The following is a 21191-nucleotide window of genomic DNA, read 5'->3' as shown; positions in this document are numbered from 1 at the left end:
GAAGCAACCATCATTTCACTCGTTGCTGAATCCGCTTCTCCCTCATCTTCTTCAACTTAACCATGTGTTGCTTCTGCCATTGTTCTGCCTCATGTGGGACGCGAATCGGCTTGGTAAAGCACTGACACGTGGCACCGCATGTTAGGAAACCGCAAGGACAACGTCCTCCGAAAATAAGAAGCCTAATCCTAGACTTACAAAGGGCTACGTAGCTGCTACATATACTTTCCATCTAATCTATATATGCCCCCCCTGATTTTCAGGTGGGGTGGGCCTAATCCTCTCCTTTAATCCAATCAAATACTCCCACATCACATCATTTCGTAACTTTACGTAAACCATTACGTGGATGTAGCATTGCTCAAATAAGAAACCTCCCCCGCCATCCGCGCGGCAAAATCACCTCCTTTTTACTAATCTCGATTCTATAATTTTTTAGATCAATATAATTGAGATTTGTATAGATAGCACACAGGAGCAAAACCAAGTGGTACGGTTAAGGGCATCCACAATGTGTAACTAAATGTGAAAATAGCTTTTGGCATCGTGGGAACCATTGTGGACGGTGTTGCCAAAGCCAAAAGGATGGAACCGAAGCTCCCTGATTGATTGATTGAAGGAATAGAAAAATGCAACGTCTCTCCTCTTTATCCCATGCTTGGACGCATGTAGTACAGTATAGAGCACAGAGTCTACTCCCCTGTCCCTTCTATCACAAATCACAATGCAGTGGGGCGTCAAATCACAAAAGCACGGACGAAGCAACCATCATTTCACTCTTCGCTGACTCCGCTTCTCCATCGTCTTCTTCGAGAAGCCATCTCACCGCATTAGTTATAGTAGTACTAGTAAAGGACTTCCTGGATGCAAATAAGGCGGTTGTCTCGGCTTGCAGGCGGCACTTGCGAACGACTTACCGTGGTCTCCCTCAATGGTGTTCTCCGTCGAACGCACTTCGCCAAACCACCAAAAAAATCATCGACGTCACCACAATGGGGAAGGAAGTCAAATATAGTTACTACCTCCATTTTTTTGTACACAAGGCCAGTATATCAAAATTACAATTTGCAAAAGGCCACTAACACTAATCAAGGCAAAATTGATGGGGTTAGCAACCAAGGACATTAATATCCCCTGCATGCATGCGGAAGTGAGAAGGTTGGTTTGCATGGCGCTGCATTAATCAAGCGATGAGGAGTGAGATGGTTAGCTCTTTGGTCTTTGGAAAACCCAGCCTTTCTTTTTTAACACTAGTACTCCTAGTACTACGTACTTATCCTGTTTGGGTCTAGGCCTTGCATTGCCAAACTTTGCCACACATTTTTTCCAAGCTTGCCTAAAGTTTTCAAAATGAGAAGGAGGTACACTTGCGCACGGCTATCGTGGTCGCACCGCACCCTCACACGGTTGCTCCTGCACGCCGCGGTCGCACCGCACCCTCACACGGTCGCTCTTGCACGCCGCAAACCCAACCAAGGGAACACACCCTCACTGACACGTGCTGCCGCATGTGAACACACCAAACTCAGCCATCCTATCGCTGACACATAATTTTCGTTCATAGAGTATGTTTATCCAACCGCTTGTTGGGGAGTATCCGTACGGCCCGTGCGGTGGTCGGTTGGGGAAGAAGAAGAGGTGAGGAAGAAGGAAAGAAGGGTTAGGAGACGTAGGATATTCTTCCAACCGCCTGAAATGGTAGACTGGCCCAAGTCAGGTGACTTGCATAACAAATATATGTTTTTACACAGCAAAAGATCCATAAAAACAACAACATAAAGAAAAACTATCACTGCTCGCGGAAAGAGACGACCTCGTCGTCTTTGGCTGCCGACGCGAACCAGCCCACGTGTGTCTCCGCACCATGGTTGTCCTCAGCCTCCAGCTACTCGTTCAAGCGGAGCGTGCGGGCGCTCTGCACGGACAAGAGCACAGCCCGGTTCAAGTCGAGGACGTCCGGTTCTGCCTGCAGGAGGGCCTCGATGGCAGCGGCATTCGTGCTCTCCGCGTCGAGTCGAGCCTTCGCCGCCCGGTTCAAGTCTAGGACATCTGGTTCCGCCTGTAGGAGGGCGTCGATGAGAGCGGCATACGCGCGCTCTGCGTCGAGTCAAGCCTCTGCCCCCCGGTTCAAGTCCAGGACGTCCGGTTCCGCCTACAGGAGGGCCTCGATGGCAGCGGCATCCGCGCGCTCCACCTCAAGTTGAGCCTCCGTTGCCCGGTTCACATCCACGACATCCGGTTCCACGTGCAGGAGAGCCTCGATGGTAGCGGCATGCGTGCGCTCCGCGTCGAGTTGAGCCTCTGCCTCCCGGTCCTCCTTTAGTATCGCCGTGTTGAACCGCTGGTCCGCCTGCACCATGGGGGACTCGGACGCCGGCACGAAGTCGACGTCCATCGTCTCATACCCATCGGGGGCCTTCTGCGCCGCCACCTCTGCCATGAACATTGGATCGGCTTCCTCCTCCTTGTAGCCTGGCTCCAGAGAACTCGGAGATTGTCCCGCCGCAAAGCGAGCTTGGGAACGAAGGACTGTGGCGCCGACCGCCGCCGTGATTTCTGCGCGGCGCTCCGGCGTCAGCATCTTGTAGTAAGTGATCTTGCAGTGCACCATGGATTTCCGGTGAACTAGGGGACTCTTGATGCAGGATAGGGGATCGAAAGGTGGGGGAATGGGTTGGAGATTTGCTGTGGTTTTAGGGAGTGGCTGGCGTAGGCCGAGCAGCGAAGGTTCTGGTGTGAATAGTGGTTCTGGTGACGACCGATCAATCGGTTTTGACTGTACATCGCTCTTGTCGCGTTCGCGTTGCAGCCCGGCACGCTGGACCCTCCACGTCGCTCACCGAATGGAACGCGCTTCGTCTTGCATTTTCGCTTGCTTGTGGGACCGCAGTTGAGAGCAAACCAACGTCCCTCCCCCTACCCCGCCTGCGTCATTTATTATACCACCACTCCCTCCGTTTTATGCGGAGTAAATAAAAACAGAGGGAGTATACTACGGATGAGGATCCCCTGACGTGGCCGAACGCATTGAGTAACTGATATGCGGGGCCTAGCAAGCATGGGGTCCGCCAGTAAGTGACCGAAAGGGAGGGTAAGGTAGGGAAACCTACGTCAGAGGATCCACTTCCACTATACTACTTTGACCAAATGTTAGAGTAATAATATATGACATGCAACTTACACAAATGTTAGAGTAATAATATATGACATGCAACTTACACAAAGCATAAAGGGTCTAATGCGTTTTTCGAGGCTAACTTTGACCAAATGTTAGAGTAATAATATATGACATGCAACTTACACAAAGCATACGGTCAAATTCGTATGTGAAAGGAGTTTCCAATGATATAATTTTCACATTATACATCTCATGTACTATTAATCTTGTCAATAGTCAAATTGGAAACCATCTCGAGTACAAATCTAGGAGTACGTACGAATCTAACAATATTGATTGGGCGTTGTTGAATGTTGATACCTTTTTGATCAAAGTAGATATACTTTGACTACACATAAAACTTATATGTAAACTAGAAAGGATAGGAGGGAGTATATTGTACATTCAAAAACGAAACGAACATTGAATACCCTTTATATATGATTTGCGGGTGCTATGATCACCGGTTCAAAATTTTGAATCCGCCTTAGGTATCACGTGCCCCCACTCGTTCCCTCTCGATTTCATCTCGGGGTCCGGAGATCTATTGAAAGAGGACTAGGGTGGGTACATGCGAATGATACTCGGCGGAATGTTCAAATGAGGCATGTGGAAGGATGGACTCGACTGGAGGGCGACATGATCGATGGAGAAGAGGGTTGGAGAGGAATGAGAAATAAGAAAACACCACATGATTATACTTGAACAACTCAAATAAACAATAAGTTGTCTCACTTGGCCTACATAGTGAAAGGCCTAATGCGCAACACGGAGCACTGACGCTCGAATATGGCCAGGAAAACAGGGAAACAGACATGTGGGGCACACCCGTCGGGACGACGTAGCGCAGACTAGTCCAATGGAGGAGCTGGCCCACGACCTCCTCGCCACCGACAACCGTTCATGTGGGTCGTTGGGGCCAACAACGGGGCGCAGCTCCAGCACCGCCTCTGGACACGGCGACCGCGGTGAGCAACACGCTCATATCATCGCTAGACACGGTAGGTTTTAGTTTGCCGAGGGTGGCGTTAGTGCTATGGCACGACCAATGGTATGTTTGGTTTGTGCCCAAGGTTGCCCCATCAAAGCATTGGGTAGCCAAAATTTTGGTTGAGGTATTGGTTGCCCATGATTTGGCCGACATTGGCAAGAAAAATGAACTTGAGTTGGCTAGAGTTCATTGGCATGCCAAAGAAATGGCAACCATCCAAACAAAGACCAATCTTTGGGTCATGACCAAAATTTTTGTTGAGATATTGGTTGCCCATGATTTGGCCGACATTGGCAAGAAAAATGAACTAGAGTTGGCTAGAGTTCATTGGCATGCCAAAAAAATGGCAACCATCCAAACAAAGACCAATCTTTTGGTCATGACCAAAATTTTGGCAAGGTGCACTTTGGCCACAATCCAAACACACCCCAACACCCGGCTCGTCAAGGATGCACGGGGCGCCGCGACGCGTCCGCGGAGTGGTGTAGCATGGCCAACTGCATCCTCTGGACCTGAGACCATGCCGGGTCATCTTGCTTTTCCAATGACATGCGGGGATCGCATGTGAGCAAAGGGCATCTCCAACGTTGCCACGACCGCAGCTGACTACCCTGGCACACCAAAACCCTCGTCCCTCGCGCCGTCGCGCGGTGCGTTCCCATCCGGCGCCAGCTGCCCGCATTCATGCTGTCCGTTCCTATGTCGTCATTAAGAGGCTCGGTGCCCGCGGAACCAACTCTGGTGACTTAATGACGCACCCGGACGCTTGGCCTCACCGGAATGTGCTACTTAAAGCGGCAACCCCCAGCTAACCTCCACACCATAGCGCATTGTCCTCCTACCTAGAACCACATCCTCCATGCCCGCAAGCGCAAACGCTCTATGGGAGAGCTTGTCTTCGGGGATGGAGCTTGAGGTCGCCGCCCTCGCTCAAGTCGCCGCACAAGCGGTGGCCACGCTGGCGGCCGACGACGGGAGCACCACCAGCCACGCGTCCTACTTGCCGCCGTCCAACGTCCGGCACCGCCGAGGTCGGGGACTCCTCCGAGGATGAGTAGGGCATGGTGTGTCAACTGGCCGGTCCGTCTCCCGCATTCTACTTTTCCTCGCCGGAGACCGCACCTTCACTTCACGGGTCTTGAACCCCGCCCCCGTACATGGAGATCACAGATGGAGGACGTTGGTCGCCGCCGTAGAATAGGTTTAGGGTCGGGTTTCTTTTATTTTTTGTCCTATAAAAGTTTGAAATGTAATGAAAATCTGTCGTGTTTGCATTAATCTCGGCCGGTGTATATGAACTTTCACAATAATATACATATTGTAGGAGTACTAGCAAGATGCCCATGCGTTGCACGGAAGATCAGATCTTGTGGGAGAAAAGGATGAACGAGGGAAAGCCTTATCTGCAAATGTGGAGAGGAGTGCGGGTAAATTGTCATAGTTTCCTTCCTATCCGTTAGATATAGATCGGACGGCCTATATTGCAGGATCGGACACATCTTTCTACATCTACGGGAACCTACGAAAGGGTTAACGTAAATTGCCTCTCTCTCTCCTCCCCTGATTTTCATGGTGGTGGGCCCCTCCGTCCCCCAATCTACAATCAACAGCTCACACGTTTCACATTACGTTAATTATGTAACTGGGATTACGTAGGTGTAGCATTACTCGTCCTAAAAAAACCAACTAAGCCAACCTCCCAGCATATCACGCGGGAAAAGACCCGGCCGCGCCGTTTTAGTCGGGATTACCGGATTACTAGTAGTAGTATCGATGGATCACGCAAAGCAACATATTTTTTTTGAGGGGCGAAGCACCTAGCTTAAAAGGAAAAAAATGCGGTACACTCACAGCACTCCTGTCGTGGTCGCATTGCACACCACACATGTTCGGTCCTGCACACGGCTCATGCAAACGGAACGTGCTTCGGCTTGCCTCTTCACTGACACGTGGGACTGCACTTGGAGAAACCGACCATGCGCCAAACTCCCCCCGCCCACTGGGCAAAAATCCTCCCCCCACACCCAAAAATTCCTCCCAAATCCGATTCAACCGCCCTTCGGCCAACTAGCCAATAATATTCCCCAAACCCCCCTCTCCCCTGTCCCCCTCCACTCCATTCGCTCCGCCAAAGGCACCCTCCCCGCCGCGCATACGTCGGCGCCGTGGTTCGGCGATCCTCTCGCTCCCACAGTACGCTCTCGTAGACTGTCGTCCTCTAGCCGCGCCGCCACCTCTGGATACGTTCTTGTGGAGGCGCACGGCGGTCAGCGCCGCCACCGCTGGCGACGTTCGTGTGGAGATGCACGGCGGTCAGCTTCTCCCACGGTACGCGCATTCTAGACTGAGGCCCCGTTCATGTCAGTGTAGCACAGAATGTTAGCTTATAGACGTTGTTAATCACACTGTTTGCCGAAGTAGTTTACTGTTAATATGCTCTGCTTAAGAAGCTTCCTTACCCTGTTCTGCACTCAATCTGCTTAGCTAAGATGGCATGCCAAGGCCGATTAGTTGCTAAAATATCCTGCCATATATTTATTGTGACGTAGATTGCCATGGTCTAGTAGCCAATCTGTTAGCTGAAATAGCTCTACACCATTTTATACTCGATCTTTGTTGCTGCGATGGCCTTCGATAGTTCGATGGATGTGTGCTCAGCCTCATTGACTGCTGAAACAGCCTGCCATAATTTGGCACTCAAATCTGTTTGCTGACTTAGCTTTACATATATTTCGTTACTTAGATCTGCTCGTCCAAATATCTTGCCATAGCTTTAGACATCGACCTAGGTATTTTTTTTCTGGACTTCATAAAAAAGCATATATGTTTTTCCTGTAATATCTAGTAGAAGAACTAATTTGTATGTCTAACAGATGGACATGACTTGGATAACTTCTGCTCAAAGATTCTCCGCTGCATATGTCGAGGGGGTTGAAAACTTCATGAACTTCATCAGAGCTGAGTACAGTGGTCCGAAATCAGATGTGCTCTGCCTGTGTAGCAGTTGTATGAATTCAGTTACAAGACCCCAGTCAACTGTGCAAAATCATCTCCACTTGTATGGGATGTCGGTCACATATACTAGGTGGGTTCATCAAGGTGAAGCTGTGAACGTCAATGTTATTGACTACATGGAAGCAGCAGAGCACCATCTTGATCTGCCTGATGCTCAGGTGGAAGAGGAGGAGGAGGAGGTGGTGGTGGCGGAGCCACTGAGTTTGACCAACATTGAAACAATGCTACGAAATGCTCGTGCATTCCGTGAACTTTCACCTGCAGAAGAAAAACGGTGGGCCCGCATGTGGGAACAATGCAACGTTGTTGTCACCCCAGGAAATAAGTTGTCACTGTTCTCAGCTATGGTCACCTTTCTTCAGGTGAAGACATCTGAGCGGATGACCAACAAATCATTCGATGTGATGTTGGCTTCTTTCGGCGAATCTTTCCCAGATGCGTCTGAGCTGCCACACACCTACAGTAAAATGAAGAATTTCCTTCATGGAGTTGGAATTGGATATGATATGATTCATGTTTGTAAGAATAATTGTGTTCTGTTCTGGAAGGATTATGCCAACTTAAGTGAATGCCCGAAATGCAAATCATCAAGATGGAAAGATGGCGATGCTGTGAAGAGGATTCCTCATAATGTTCTGAGACATTTTCCAATTACACCAAGATTGCAGAGGTTGTTTCATGATGCTGAAACAAGAGAGGATGTACTGTGGCATTCTAGGAACCAGGAGTACAGAGATCAGAATGTAATGAGCCATCCATCTCATGGTAGTGAGTGGAAAAGCTTCAATGATAAACATAAAGAGTTTGATGCTGACCCGAGAAACATTAGACTTGGCTTAGCTTCAGATGGATTTAACCCATTTGGCCACTAGAGCGCCACATATAGCATGTGGCCAGTGCTTGTTATCCCTTACAACATGCCTCCAAATGTCTGCACCAAAGAATCAAACTACATGATGGCCTTGCTCATCCCAGGTCCAAAAAGTCCTGGAAAGGATTTTGATTTGTTCATGGAGCCTCTTGTGGAGGAACTTCAACAGCTATGGAAGGGTGTTCTCACTCAAGACCTATATAGCAGCCCACCAGCTGATTTCTTTCTGCGTGCTGTTATAATTTGGTGCATCCATGATTATCCGGCTTTGGGCACTATGTCAGGGCGAACGACACATGGTTACAATGCATGTGTTCGCTGTGACAGGAATCCGCTGTCATACGCAATACTTAGCAAGATCTGTTACATTGGACACCGCCGTTTCCTTGCCAAGGACAAGTTGCATCCTAGAAAATACCGAAGACATGTGTTCAATGCAAAGCATGAAAACCGTGATGCGCCAAAGAGGCTCACCGCCAATGAGTTGCAAGTGGAATTAGAGAAGGTCAGGCATATTACACCAGGAAACCATCCTGGTAATGGTAGCGGGAAAAGGAAGCGTGGCAGGGTAGAAGAGAGATTATTGTTTAGCCGCAGGTCCACTTTGTGGGACTTGGAGTATTGGAAAGATTTGGATCTAAGGCATAATCTTGATGTGATGCACATCGAGAAAAATATATGTGACTGCATTATCGGCACACTTCTTAATATTGAAGGCAAGACGAAAGATACCTTAAAATCTAGGATTGATTTGACACGCCTGGGTATCAGAAAGGATTTGCAGGTGCAAGATGAAGGTAAAACCACGGGATATGGCACCAGCTGTGTACGTCTTGGACAAGGTAAAAAGAAAAGAATTCTGCGAGGTCCTGTCACGTGTGAGATTCCCACATGGATTTGCTTCCAACCCTGAAAGGAGAGTCAGTGCAGATGGAAACAAGGTACAAGGGTTGAAAACTCATGACTGCCATGTCCTACTTCAAAGGGTTTTACCTGTTATCCTTAGAGGATTGGGCCGCCCTGACTTATACAGAGTAGTTGCAGAGTTGGGACAATTCTTCGGGGAACTCTGTAGTAGGAATATCAGGATAGATGCTTTGGAGCGTCTTAGAGACAAAATACCAACTATCCTATGCGACCTTGAGAAGATATATCCTCCAGCCTTCTTTGATGTGATGGTGCATTTGGCTGTTCATCTACCTGATGAGGCACTACTTAGAGGTCCAGTACAGTATGGCTGGATGTACCCTATTGAAAGGCGGCTAGGCACTTTCAAGGGCTATGTTAGGAGCAGAGCTAGACCCGAGGGTTCCATTGCAGAGGCCTACATTGCTACAGCTGATCAGCTTAGCAAAGAGGTGGGTGACAATCCCGGGCTCAATGTTTTCGATTATTCTGTTCGAGTTACAGGGAAGAGTCGACAAGAGGACAAACCTAAAGATTTGGACAAAATGGTTTGGTATGTGTTGAATAACTGTCCTGAGATACTGCCTTATATCAAGTAAGTGTAGTACTGCAGCTTATACAGCGTAATCTACTAAACTTGCAGCACATTCTTATATATTTAGATGTTTGACGCGATCACTATGTTGTGCAGCATCTACAAAGAGGAGTTACTGCCGCAAAATCCAAGAAACATTGACAAACTGGTTATGGCAGGATTTGCGAAATGGTTCAAGAACCATGTAAGCTTTTGAAGTGCACTATTAGTTTTTTAATATATTGAGTACATAAGATGATCAACTTGTCTATTTTCTAACCATAGGTTAAGAATATGTGGGAGGATGGGCAGGCAGTTGATGATGCCCTTTACTCACTAGCAATGGGTCCTGATACTTGGGTAAGACATTATGAATCTTGCGTTGTTGGAGATGTGCGCTACAACACCCTTGCACGAGACGAAGGCAGGAAGACACAAAACAGTGCCATCATGAGCACGGATACGGATGACAAAGAGACAACCGAAATGTATGCTAACATAACAGACATTACTCAGTTGCAGTATACCTCCAGTTTCGAGGATCATCGGTGTGTGGTTCTGTTGTGCTGTCGTTGGTATAACCTGTTTTCCAGGATCGCAAAACCCAGAGCTGATGATTATTTCAAATCCATCAATGTCAAGGCGGCGTACCAAACCAATGAGCCTTTTATTTTGGCAAATCAAGCAACACAGATATTTTTCTTGGAAGACACATTTGCACGTAGCGATGACTGGAGAGTATTGCAAAGGTTTGAGCAGAGGAATTCGTTTAATGAAGTTGCACAACAAGATGATGCTTACGCTGCTCCCGATTTACAAGATAACACAGATGTTCCTAATTGTCGGATTTCGGGTTCCGGCATACCCTTTAAGGTTCGAACACTGGGGGTGCGCGCGGAGATTACGCCTTCTACCTCTCCGTCTCGTAAAGATCTAGTCTACTGAAAGAACAACACAAGAGACACGAGATTTATACTGGTTCGGGCCATCGTTGTGGTGTAATACCCTACTCCAGTGTGTGGTGGGTGGATTGCCTCTAGGGGCTGAAGATGATGAACAATACAAGGAAGAACAACCTCGCGAGGGTCTGTTCTTGGATGGGGCGATGAACTGCTGGGAGGAGTTCACCCACCTTTATCTCTCTCTCTCTAGCCAATCGACCGAACTGAGCCCTTTGCTATGTGGGTGGCTGGTCCTATTTATAGTGGCCCTGGTCCTCTTCCCAAATATCGAGCGGGAAGGGAGCCAACAATGGCGGGCTAATTTGAAGGGGGACAGCAAGTATGAGCTATCCTGACAAAAGCAGTCTTCGCCTGCGCAAAGCTCTGGTGATGACGCCGTCTTGGGCTCCACAGTGACCTCCGTCTCGTGGTCCTCCTAGTCTTGGTCTCGTTGCACCGAAATGGCAACCTTTGCCTGATGCCTCGGTACTCCGCGGTTGCGCTTGTCCCCTTTGCACCAAAGAGGAAAGGAGGACGCTGCGCGGGCTGGCACCCGCCTGGCGCCCTGAGTCATCATTGCTCGCATCAGGGGCACCTCGCGAGGTACCCTGCCTTAATCTCTCCGCCTCCTCGTGAGCCAGCCTGATGAGGCTGTGCCTGAGGAAGGTCCGTGTCGTCCGCCCCGCGAGGCTTGGCCCCTCGCGAGGGTCTTGAGTCTTGTGTTGATGAAGATGGGTCGTGCTGGGCCTCCTTTGAGCCACGCCGCAGGCCGCAGGCAGGCAAGTCTGGGGACCCCCGTTCCCAGAACGCCGACAGTAGCCCCCGGGCCCAAGGCGCGCCCGGACTTGGCCGTGCTGAGAGGCGAAAGGGCAAGGGTGAAGCGCCGCGGGCCCTAACAGCCTGCGGCCTTGGGTGCCGCGTGGCGGTTGATGGGACGTGGGCGTCTCCGCTTCCCCACGACACCTTGGTGATTGCGCGAGTTGGACAAGTCCCTGCATGCAAATCGTGTCATGATTACCTGCGATCGTGGAGGCCGGCGGTTGGCCTTCGCCGGCTATAAGCACAGGCCGGCACGCGCCCTTCCAGTTCATCCCCCCTTGCTTCTCCTTTTTTCTTCATGGCCCTGTCGAGGAGGTTCTCGGCCGCCGAGAAGGGGAAGGCTTGCCGGGTTGAGCCCGCCTCTCCCCCACCCAAGCGCAGCCGAGGGCGTCCTTGTAAGCATCCTGTGGCCACCACGGTGGCTCCCCGCGGCCGGGGAGGCGATCTTTAGCTCGACGGCGGGCGGATTGCTGCGGCCGGGGGGTGCACTCCGGCCGCGCGTACCCCCAGGCCGCGCGTTCATGCTGCTGAAGCGCTGTCGGAATTCGTCGTGTGGTCGGCAGAGCCGACTAACACCCGGCTCCTGCTTCCTCGCTTCCTCCTCGGCGAGCTCCCGGCCGGCGCCTCGGGCGGCCTCTTGCTCCAGGCCGATGGCTGCTGCAGCCGAGCCTCATGGGTCTCCCTGGAGATCTCCGCGGCCAGGAGCCTGTCCCTGGCCCGGGGTTGGCAGACGTTTGCCCATGCGCGTGGCCTGAGCCGTCGGTGCACCCTTCACTTCAAGTTCGACGGCGACGTCACCCTCTACGTCAGGGTGTTCAGGGAAGATGGTCGCCGCACGGGGTGTTGCCCTGAGGGTGACGACCGCGGCTGGGAACCCAACTCCGGTGACGGCGGAGGGAGCAGCGGTCGCGCGGCTGGCCGCGTTCGGGGTTCCTCAAGCTTCTCCGGTTCCTCTTCAGGCGGCGACTCCTCTAGCGGTGGCCGCGATCAGCCTCCATGCCGTCGTGTCTGCTTGGGGGGCGGCAGCGTGTCCGCACGCCGCTGCGCCTTGGTGAAGCGCGAGAGGGAGTCCGCCTGAGCTCCGGAGGCGACTCGGGCCTTCCCCGTGGGCCGGTGTGAGGCGTGCCGCTCCGGATTTGTTCTTCCTTTTCCCCTTTTCCTGCGCAACAAAGACAATAGTGTGGAGCCCCGCGGGGGCGTGTTTGGGTTATTGCTTGTTGATCATCGTTTTACTTTCGTTACCATTCCTTCCGGCTATGTGCCCGAGCATGGATAGTTCCCGACCCCAGCCGTGAGGGGGGGGCGACTGACCCAGGCCCTTCGTTTGCGTCGCGGTGCCCGCGGGGCACGGACTGGAGGGGTGCTCCTATACGGGGCCCAGGTCGCGAACTCTTTGAACAACTAGGATAGGAACACTCGCAAGGGCGCTCGACTGCTCCCCCTCGCGAGGCCTTGTGCAAAAGAAATCGAGGCAGGAGAACGAAAAGCCGAAGAATCGCAAGCCAAAGATGGCAACAACTTCAATAAAACTTCAAATGCGAACAAACAAGCCAACTGCGGAAAGCAAATGAAAAAGCCGCGTTCGGCACCTAATCTAGTCTTCGACGTCTTCTCACCAACACAGAGCTAAGTGCTGCCACTGGGCGTGGGAGGGAGCCCCAGGGCCTAAGGCCGGCGCTCCTGAGACTCCGGGGCGTGTACAACCCCACTCATTATTACGTGAGAGTGTCACGGGCGGCGAGCTTCACAGGCGTTGGCCTTCTTCACAGGCTCCAGGCCTTTCTTCTTAGGGGAAACGAGCTTCACAGGCATTCGCCTTCTTCACAGGCTCTGGGCCTTTTCCAAAAAGGATAATCTTCACAGGCACTCACCTTGCTTCACAGGCTCTGGGCCTTTTCCAAAAAGGATGATCTTCACAGGCACTCGCCTTGCTTCACAGGCTCTGGGACTTTTCCAAAAAGGATGATCTTCACATGCACTCGCCTTTCTTCACAGGCTCTGGGCCTTTTCCAAAAAGGATGATCTTCACAGTCACTCGCCTTGCTTCACAGGCTCTGGGCCTTTTCCAAAAAGGATGATCTTCACAGGCACTCGCCTTGCTTCACAGGCTCCGGGCCTTTTCCAAAAAGGATAATCTTCAGAGGCACTCGCCTTGCTTCACAAGCTCTGGGCCTTTTCCAAAAAGAATAATCTTCACAGGCACTCGCCTTGCTTCACAGGCTCTGGGCCTTTTCATGGGTAGAACGTCCGGAGGTGCTAGATGTTCCATGCATTCTGGACTGGCACTCCCTCCTGAGTCTCCAAGCGCGCGGAGCCGGGTCTGGAAACATGAACAACCTTGAACGGGCCCTCCCACATGGGAGAGAGCTTGTGCAATCCCTCCCTGGAGAGAACCCGTCTGAGCACGAGGTCTCCTACCTCGAGAGTCCTGTGACGGATGTTGCGGCAGTGATATCGCCGCAGCACTTGCTGGTACCTCGCCGCTCGCAGCGCGGCTTCCCGGCGGCGTTCCTCCCCCAGCACGAGGTCTGTCCCCTGCATGGTGTCCTGTTGCGCCTCGTCAAACGCCAGGACCCGCGCGGAGCATCGTCTGACCTCGTGAGGGAGGACCGCTTCCGGTCCGTAGACCTAGAAGAACGGGGTCTCTCCAGTCAGTTTGGTCACGGTGGTGCGAATGGACCACAGCACTGACTGAAGCTCGTCGTACCAACCTCTGTCGTAGGCCTCCAACTTCTTCTTGAATGTCCTGGTCTTGAGGCCCCTCAGGACCTCCGCGTTGGCTCACTCGGCCTGGCCGTTGCTTCGGGGGTGCGCCACTGAGGCATAGCATATCTGCGTTCCAAGGTTAGCACAATATGTTTTGAAGAGGTTACTGGTGAACTGCGAACCGTTGTCCGTGATGATGCGATTCGGCACCCCGAACCGGCTCACGATGCCCTTGATGAACTTGATCGCGAAACCCGCGGGAATGGTGCGGACAGTCTCTACTTCAGCCCACTTGGTGAATTTGTCCATGGCAACGTAGAGGTAGCGGTAGCCCCCTGGCGCTCGAGGGAACGGGCCCAAGATGTCCAGCCCCCAGACTGCGAATGGCCACGAAAGGGGGATAGTCTGCAAGCTTCCTGCTGGCTGGTGGATCTGCTTGGCGTGGAAATGGCAGGCTTCACAAGCTTTCACTAGTTCGACGGCGTCGTTGAGCGCGGTGGGCCAATAAAACCCACTACGGAACGCCTTGCCGACGAGGGTCCGCGATGATGAATGATGTCCGCAGTCCCCGCCGTGTATATCTTTCAGTAGTTCCTTCCCTTGCTCCCTGGAGATGCAGCGCAGGGATACACCGTTTGGTCGCCTCCGGTAGAGCTCTCCGTCTTTGATGCAGTATGCCGTGGCCTGGCGTGCCACTCGCTCCGCTTCCTCCTCCTTCTCCGGCAAGTTCCCTTGTACTAAGTAGCTCTGGAGCTCCGTGATCCAACACCCCTCCTGAGGCTCCATTGTCAGGAGCAGGCGCGCTCCTGAGGCCGGACCATAGGTCGGAGCTCCTGAGGCAGGTGGCTGGGGGAGCTCCTCCCAGGGCTGAGTCGTGTGTGATAACGTTGGCAGAGCCGAGGGCTTGAAGAGCCGCTCCTCAAAAACGCCAGGCTCCTGGGGTAACCATCTGGATGCACGTTTGGCGATGTCGTCGGCCTCCTGATTGGTGCCACGGGGCACATGCTGTAACTCCAACCCCCAGAATTGCTTCTCCATCTTGCGGACTTCCGCAAGGTAGGCTTCCATGTGCTCATCTTTCGGCTCGTACACCTTGTTGGAGAAATTGACAAGGAGCTGTGAAGCGCCCTTGATGGTGAGGCGTTTCACTCCTAGGGCAGCCGCGGCCTTCAAGCCCGCTATTAAACCTTCATACTCTGCTATGTTGTTGGAGACCTTTTCGCCTTGCTGGAAGCATAGTTGCACGGCGTCATAGAGCTTGTCCTGCGTGGGCGATATAAGCACCGCCCCAGCCCCTGCGCCATGCCTGTAGAACGCCCCATCGAAGTACATGACCCATCCTTCTGGCGCCTCGCTTTCCGGGGATAGGGACCGATCTTCACCGGCCTCGAGGCCTGGCGCCTCCGTCCACTCTGCCACAAAATCCGCCAACGCTGCTCCCTTGATGACCCTGGTCGTGCTAAACTCGAGCTGAAACGCTTGCAGTTCTATGTTCCACTCAGCGACCCTTCCAGCTGAACTAGGGCTCCTGAGCACTCTCTCCAGAGGGTATGACGAGACGACCTTGATGGGGTGACCTTGAAAATAGTGCCGTAGCTTGCGCGAAGCTACCAGTAGCACGAGGAGGAGTTTCTGAGGCATAGGGTACCGTGCTCTTGCATCCCGCAGCACCGTGCTGACAAAGTACACTGGGTGCTCAACAAGGTGGAGCGCGTCAGTGCTGGTGGTCCCTTTCGGAGACCATGGCGCCTCTTGAGGCAATGAGACCGCCTGAGACGGGCCATCTGGAAGGGGGGCCTCTTCCGCCTCTGGTGCGCCCCTCTGCGGTGGCTGATCCTCCTCTGCCGCGGTGGCGGTTTCTGTAGGCCTTCCTTGTCCCTGTTCTGCCTGGTCCCGGGCTGCTGCCGTGGTTTTGATTCGACGCTCCTCTCTGACTGCCACCAAGGCTGCGCTGGCGGAGTAGGGAGTGGCGGCGAGGTAAAGCACCAGGGGCTCCTAAGGGCGCGGAGCCACCATGACCGGTGGGCTGGTCAGGTATCTCTTGAGATCTTGGAATGCCTTGTCGGCCTCTTCAGTCCACTCGAAGGGCCCCTTCTTCTTCATTAGCTGGAAGAAGGGCAGGGCTCGTTCTCCCAGCTTGGAGATGAAGCGCCCTACTGCGGTCACGCGCCCCGTGAGCTTCTACATTTCTCTGAGGGTCTTTGGTGGGCTCATGTCTTCCACCGCCTTGACCTTCTCTGGGTTAGCCTCGATGCCTCGGTGGGACATGAGGAAACCCAAGAGCTTGCCCGAGGGGACTCCGAACACACACTTCTCTGGGTTGAGCCGTAGGTTCACTGCGTTGAGACTCGCGAAGGTTTCCTCCAAGTCCTGTATCAAGGTCCCAGCCTCCCGAGACTTTACTACAATGTCATCGACGTAAGCTTCAACATTCTACCCGAGCTGCGGGCCCAAGGTGATGTGCATCAGCCGCTGAAAGGTCGCCCCGGCGTTACGCAGTCCGAATGGCATGCACGTGTAGCAATATACCCCACACGGGGTCAGGAAGGCCGTCTTCTCGATGTCTTCTATCGCCATCTTGATCTGATGATACCCAGAGAAGGCATCCAAGAAGCATAGCAGGTCGCATTCCGCAGTGGAATCGACGATCTGGTCGATGCGGGGGAGCGGGAACGGATCTTGTGGGCATGCTTTGTTGAGGTTGGTGAAGTCGACACACATACGCTCCTTCCCTCCCTTCTTTGGCACAACGACAGGGTTGGCCAACCAATCTGGGTATCGGACCTCGCGGATGACCCCAGCGGCCTCTAACTTGCGGGTCTCTTGGACGATGAAGGCCTGCTTTTCTGTGGACTGCCACCTGGCCTTCTGCTTCACAGGGCGCACGTTGGGGCACACGTTGAGGTGATGCTCGATTACACTCCTGGGGATCCCTGCCAACTGGTCCGGCTCCCAAGTGAATACTCTCTTGTTTGCACGCAGGAACCCGACCAGGGCCTCCTCCTGCTCGGGTTTGAGGTGGGCGCCTATGGTGAAAGTGGCGTTGGTGGACCCGTCCTCATCTACGGGTATCTGCTTGGTTTCTGCCTTGTCTTGGGTGAACAACTGCTTCTTCTTGGCGGGTGCAGCCCCCTTGGGCCCGGGGTCTCCAAGTCGTCCGGCTGTGCCGACGCCGCCGTCTTGAAGGCAAGCTTGAGCGCTCGCAGCGCGTCCCCGGTGTCCCCGTGCACAGTGAGGACACCGCTGCTCCCGGGCATCTTCATGAGGTTGTACGCCGGGTGCGTCACGGCCATGAATTGGGCCAGCGCTGGGTAGCCGAGGATGGCGTTGTAGGGGAGGCCGATGGGGGCGATGTCGAAGTCAACCAGCTCCGTGCGGAAGTTGTCGTAGGTGCCGAAGGTCACGAGGAGCCGGATTTGCCCCAAGGAACTGGATGACTTGCCCCCTACGCCTGAGAAGGGCCGGCTGGGTTGCAGCCGTTCCAGGGGTATGCGGAGGAGGTTGAAGGCCTCGACCAAGAGCACGCTGAGGCCCGCGCCGCCATCAACGAGGGTTCTGGTGACGGCCACCTGGCAGATGGTGGGGGTGCACAACATGGGGAGCGCGCCCGAGCAGGCCGAGTTGGAGGGGTGGTCCTCCGAGCTGAAGGTCAGGCCGGTCTCGGGCGCCGCCCGATTCGGGGGAGTCCCCTGCCGCGCGGAAGCAGCGCTGACCCGGCGGACGAACGGCTTGACGTGGCGACTTGTGGGCGGCGCCTGCGAGCCGCCTAGGAGGGCCGCGACGACCAGGGGTGTTGGTGTAGCGCGATGGGACGGTGCAGGGGAGCCCCCTGCGGCGCGGACGAGCTCGGGGGCGGCCCGGTGCTCCGCGCGGGCTCGTCGAGCCTCAGACATGAGCGTGATGGTCGGAAGAGAACGGAGCGGTGAAGGACGAACTCCGGCGCACCCCCTACCTGGCACGCCAAATGTCGGATTTCGGGTTCCGGCAGACCCTTTAAGGTTCGAACACTGGGGGTGCGCGCGGAGATTACGCCTTCTACCTCTCCGTCTCGTAAAGATCTAGTCAACTGAAAGAACAACACAAGAGACACGAGATTTATACTGGTTCGGGCCACCGTTGTGGTGTAATACCCTACTCCAGTGTGTGGTGGGTGGATTGCCTCTAGGGGCTGGAGATGATGAACAATACAAGGAAGAACAGCCTCGCGAGGGTCTGTTCTTGGATGGGGCGATGAACTGCTGGGAGGAGTTCAGCCACCTTTATCTCTCTCTCTCTCTCTCTCTAGCCAATCGACCGAACTGAGCCCTTTGCTATGTGGGTGGCTGGTCCTATTTATAGTGGCCCTGGTCCTCTTCCCAAATATCGAGCGGGAAGGGAGCCAACAATGGCGGGCTAATTTGAAGGGAGACAGCAAGTATCAGCTATCCTGACAAAAGCAGTCTTCGCCTGCGCAAAGCTCTGGTGATGACGCCGTCTTGGGCTCCACGGTGACCTCCGTCTTGTGGCCCTCCTAGTCTTGGTCTCGTTGCACCGAAATGGCAACCTTTGCCTGATGCCTCGGTACTCCGCGGCTGCGCTTGTCCCCTTTGCACCAAAGAGGAAAGGAGGACGCTGCGCGGGTTGGCACCCGCCTGGCGCCCCGAGTCGTCATTGCTCGCGTCACGGGCACCTCGCGAGGTACCCCACCTTGAGCTCTCCGCCTCCTCGCGAGCCAGCCTGATGAGGCCGTGCCTGAGGAAGGTCCGTGTCGTCCGCCCCGCGAGGCTTGGCCCCTCGCGAGGGTCTTGAGTCTTGTGTTGATGAAGATGGGCCGTGCTGGGCCTCCTTTGAGCCACGCCGCAGGCCGCAGGCAGGCAAGTCTGAGGACCCCCGTTCCCAGAACGCCGACACTAATATCTTTGAGAACCATCACGTCAATGACGCCGGCGAAAAGATTGCCTGTCGTGCTGTGGACATACAAGAGTTGATCAAGAAGAAGCCAACGTTCGAGGACGCTGAGGATGAAGAAGAAGATGACACCATGGGGAATTACGATTCAGACTGATACACATGGCGAAGATGTTGACGCTGCTGCTGCGGATGATGATTACATTGCTTTTGTCGCATTTGCCTGTCAGAAGACGTTTTTTATCTACTATGTGAAATTGTGTTTGCTATGACAACTGAAACCTGATGAACATGTTGTTTAGTATTTTGCTGTGAGAACATCACTTGGTATGTATGTTGATTTGTGTTTGGTGATTGTATGACAACTAAAACATGATGACATTGTTGTTTAGTTGTACTCATATTTGGCCGTGAAACTTGAATTTGATGACATAGTTTGCTGTTGGACTGCAATTTGCTCGACGTCTTTGAATGAGAACAAAGCTAACCCAACATGGCCTCTGCTATTTATTTATTTATATGAGCAAAAGGGGATACCCCCTAATTTCCGTTAATAGAAATCATTATATGTTCACAACACTACACCCAGCCTGCTACACAGGTTTCATTCATTACTAGTTTCAGCAAAGTGCTCATGTCGTAGCCACTGAATACATCACGAGTGCTACATACACTGCAAATAAAGAGACAATCATCCTACAGAGCACATTGATTTTGCCCATTATCTTCACAAGCTCTTTCATCTCCTCATTGCTGTCAAGGCCGTTCAGCAGCTGTTGATTGGCCATGATCAGAGGAACTGCATCTTTAAGCTTCTGCTCTGCATCTTCATCTTCTGCCGTTCCTTCAGTTACTTGTCCAACACCCCAACCTGTTGGTATTGGGATTCCTTGGCTAACCAAATAATCAGCGTAGTTGCATTCCCCCACATCAGCAACTTCCTAGAAATACAAATCACACGAATCTTCCCTTTTCTGCACGAATCAAATTGGTAGATCATCAACCAAACTATTAAAAAAATCAGCAACTGAAAGCAGCAGAACAACACTTAGATATATTATTACCCCATGATTCGGGCATTTGTAGAAGACTCGGCCAGGGTTGCGGAATGTGGTTGAGACGCGACGGATGACTCTGCGTGATTTGCAGCAGTGGCACCACACCAACGGCAGCGGGTTGCGATGAGCAATCAGCTGCGGTGCGCGTGCCGGCGAGGGTGTGACGAGACACACAGGCGATGGTACGGGTTGCGACTTGGCGCATATCTGGTTGTTGCCTGCTGAAGAGCAGGTGGACGAGCAGCCAGCGGACATGGTTACTGCGGCCAGAGCTTCTGATGCTAGGCAGAGTAAGTAGAGAAGAGGAGAAGCGAACGTTGGATATGTCAGTTTCATTACTTGCAGAGTAGCATAGCACCATATATAGTCATAGTCTAGGTTTGGATTCGAACCAGCTACAGGAGCACGTCTTTCTTTTTTCTAAAACTTGGCAACGTCTCATTACTGGTACACTAGCTTGTTCTGTATGCCTTCCCAAGTCTTTGATTTTCTTTCCCTTTTTTTGCGAGGAAGGAAGGAGGACAAAATTGAGAGTTCCTGGGACTCGAACCCAAGACCTCTCGGTTGAAAACCAAGGGTGCTAGTCACTTATGTGGCGAACGTTCCCTGTGAGGAGGACGGCAGACGAACGCATTTTCCTCGCAATTTTCTTCCTATATATAAAAAAGTATGCTACTTGGTGTCCACTTAGAAAACAAAATGATTGTGCCAACCTTGACTGTTAGATTGACATTCAACGTCTGTCGTGTTTCTTCAGTCTCTTCTTCCTCAAGCGGCCAAAGCCAAACCAGCGCCGGCGGGACCGCCTGCTCCCGCCTCCCACGGCTGGCTGTGATCTGCCCCGGCTCCTGTTCGTTCCCGTCTGAGGCCTCACCATCGTCCTCCGCCTTGGTTCGCTCGCCGCGGCGCCGCCCTCCAGTGTTGTCAACATAGTCAACAACCGAGAGGAATAAGGAGATGACTGTACATGGTGAGGATGACAGTAGGGACCCAACAACGCGTGCAGTAATTTTGTTTTTTCGGGACGAAGAAGGGTATCAACTGGGTTGTGCGGGACCCGTGGCCTGTCTAGCCCAGGCTTTTATTTCATATGTTTAGCACATGGCCAGCCGAGTTTTTTTCCTTTCTGAAAATTGCTAGCCAGCTATTTTGTTTTTTTGCAGAATAACCAACGTAGGCCTACTTGCTTTTCTACGTCCTGTTGGGCCAGAAATCTTTCAAGACGTGGAGGGATGCATTTTTCCCAGAAAATGGGCTATAAGTAAT

Source organism: Triticum dicoccoides, chromosome 6A (assembly GCF_002162155.2).
Source record: "Triticum dicoccoides isolate Atlit2015 ecotype Zavitan chromosome 6A, WEW_v2.0, whole genome shotgun sequence".
Taxonomy (NCBI): Eukaryota; Viridiplantae; Streptophyta; class Magnoliopsida; order Poales; family Poaceae; genus Triticum; species Triticum dicoccoides.
Note: the sequence above shows the minus strand (reverse complement) of the source record.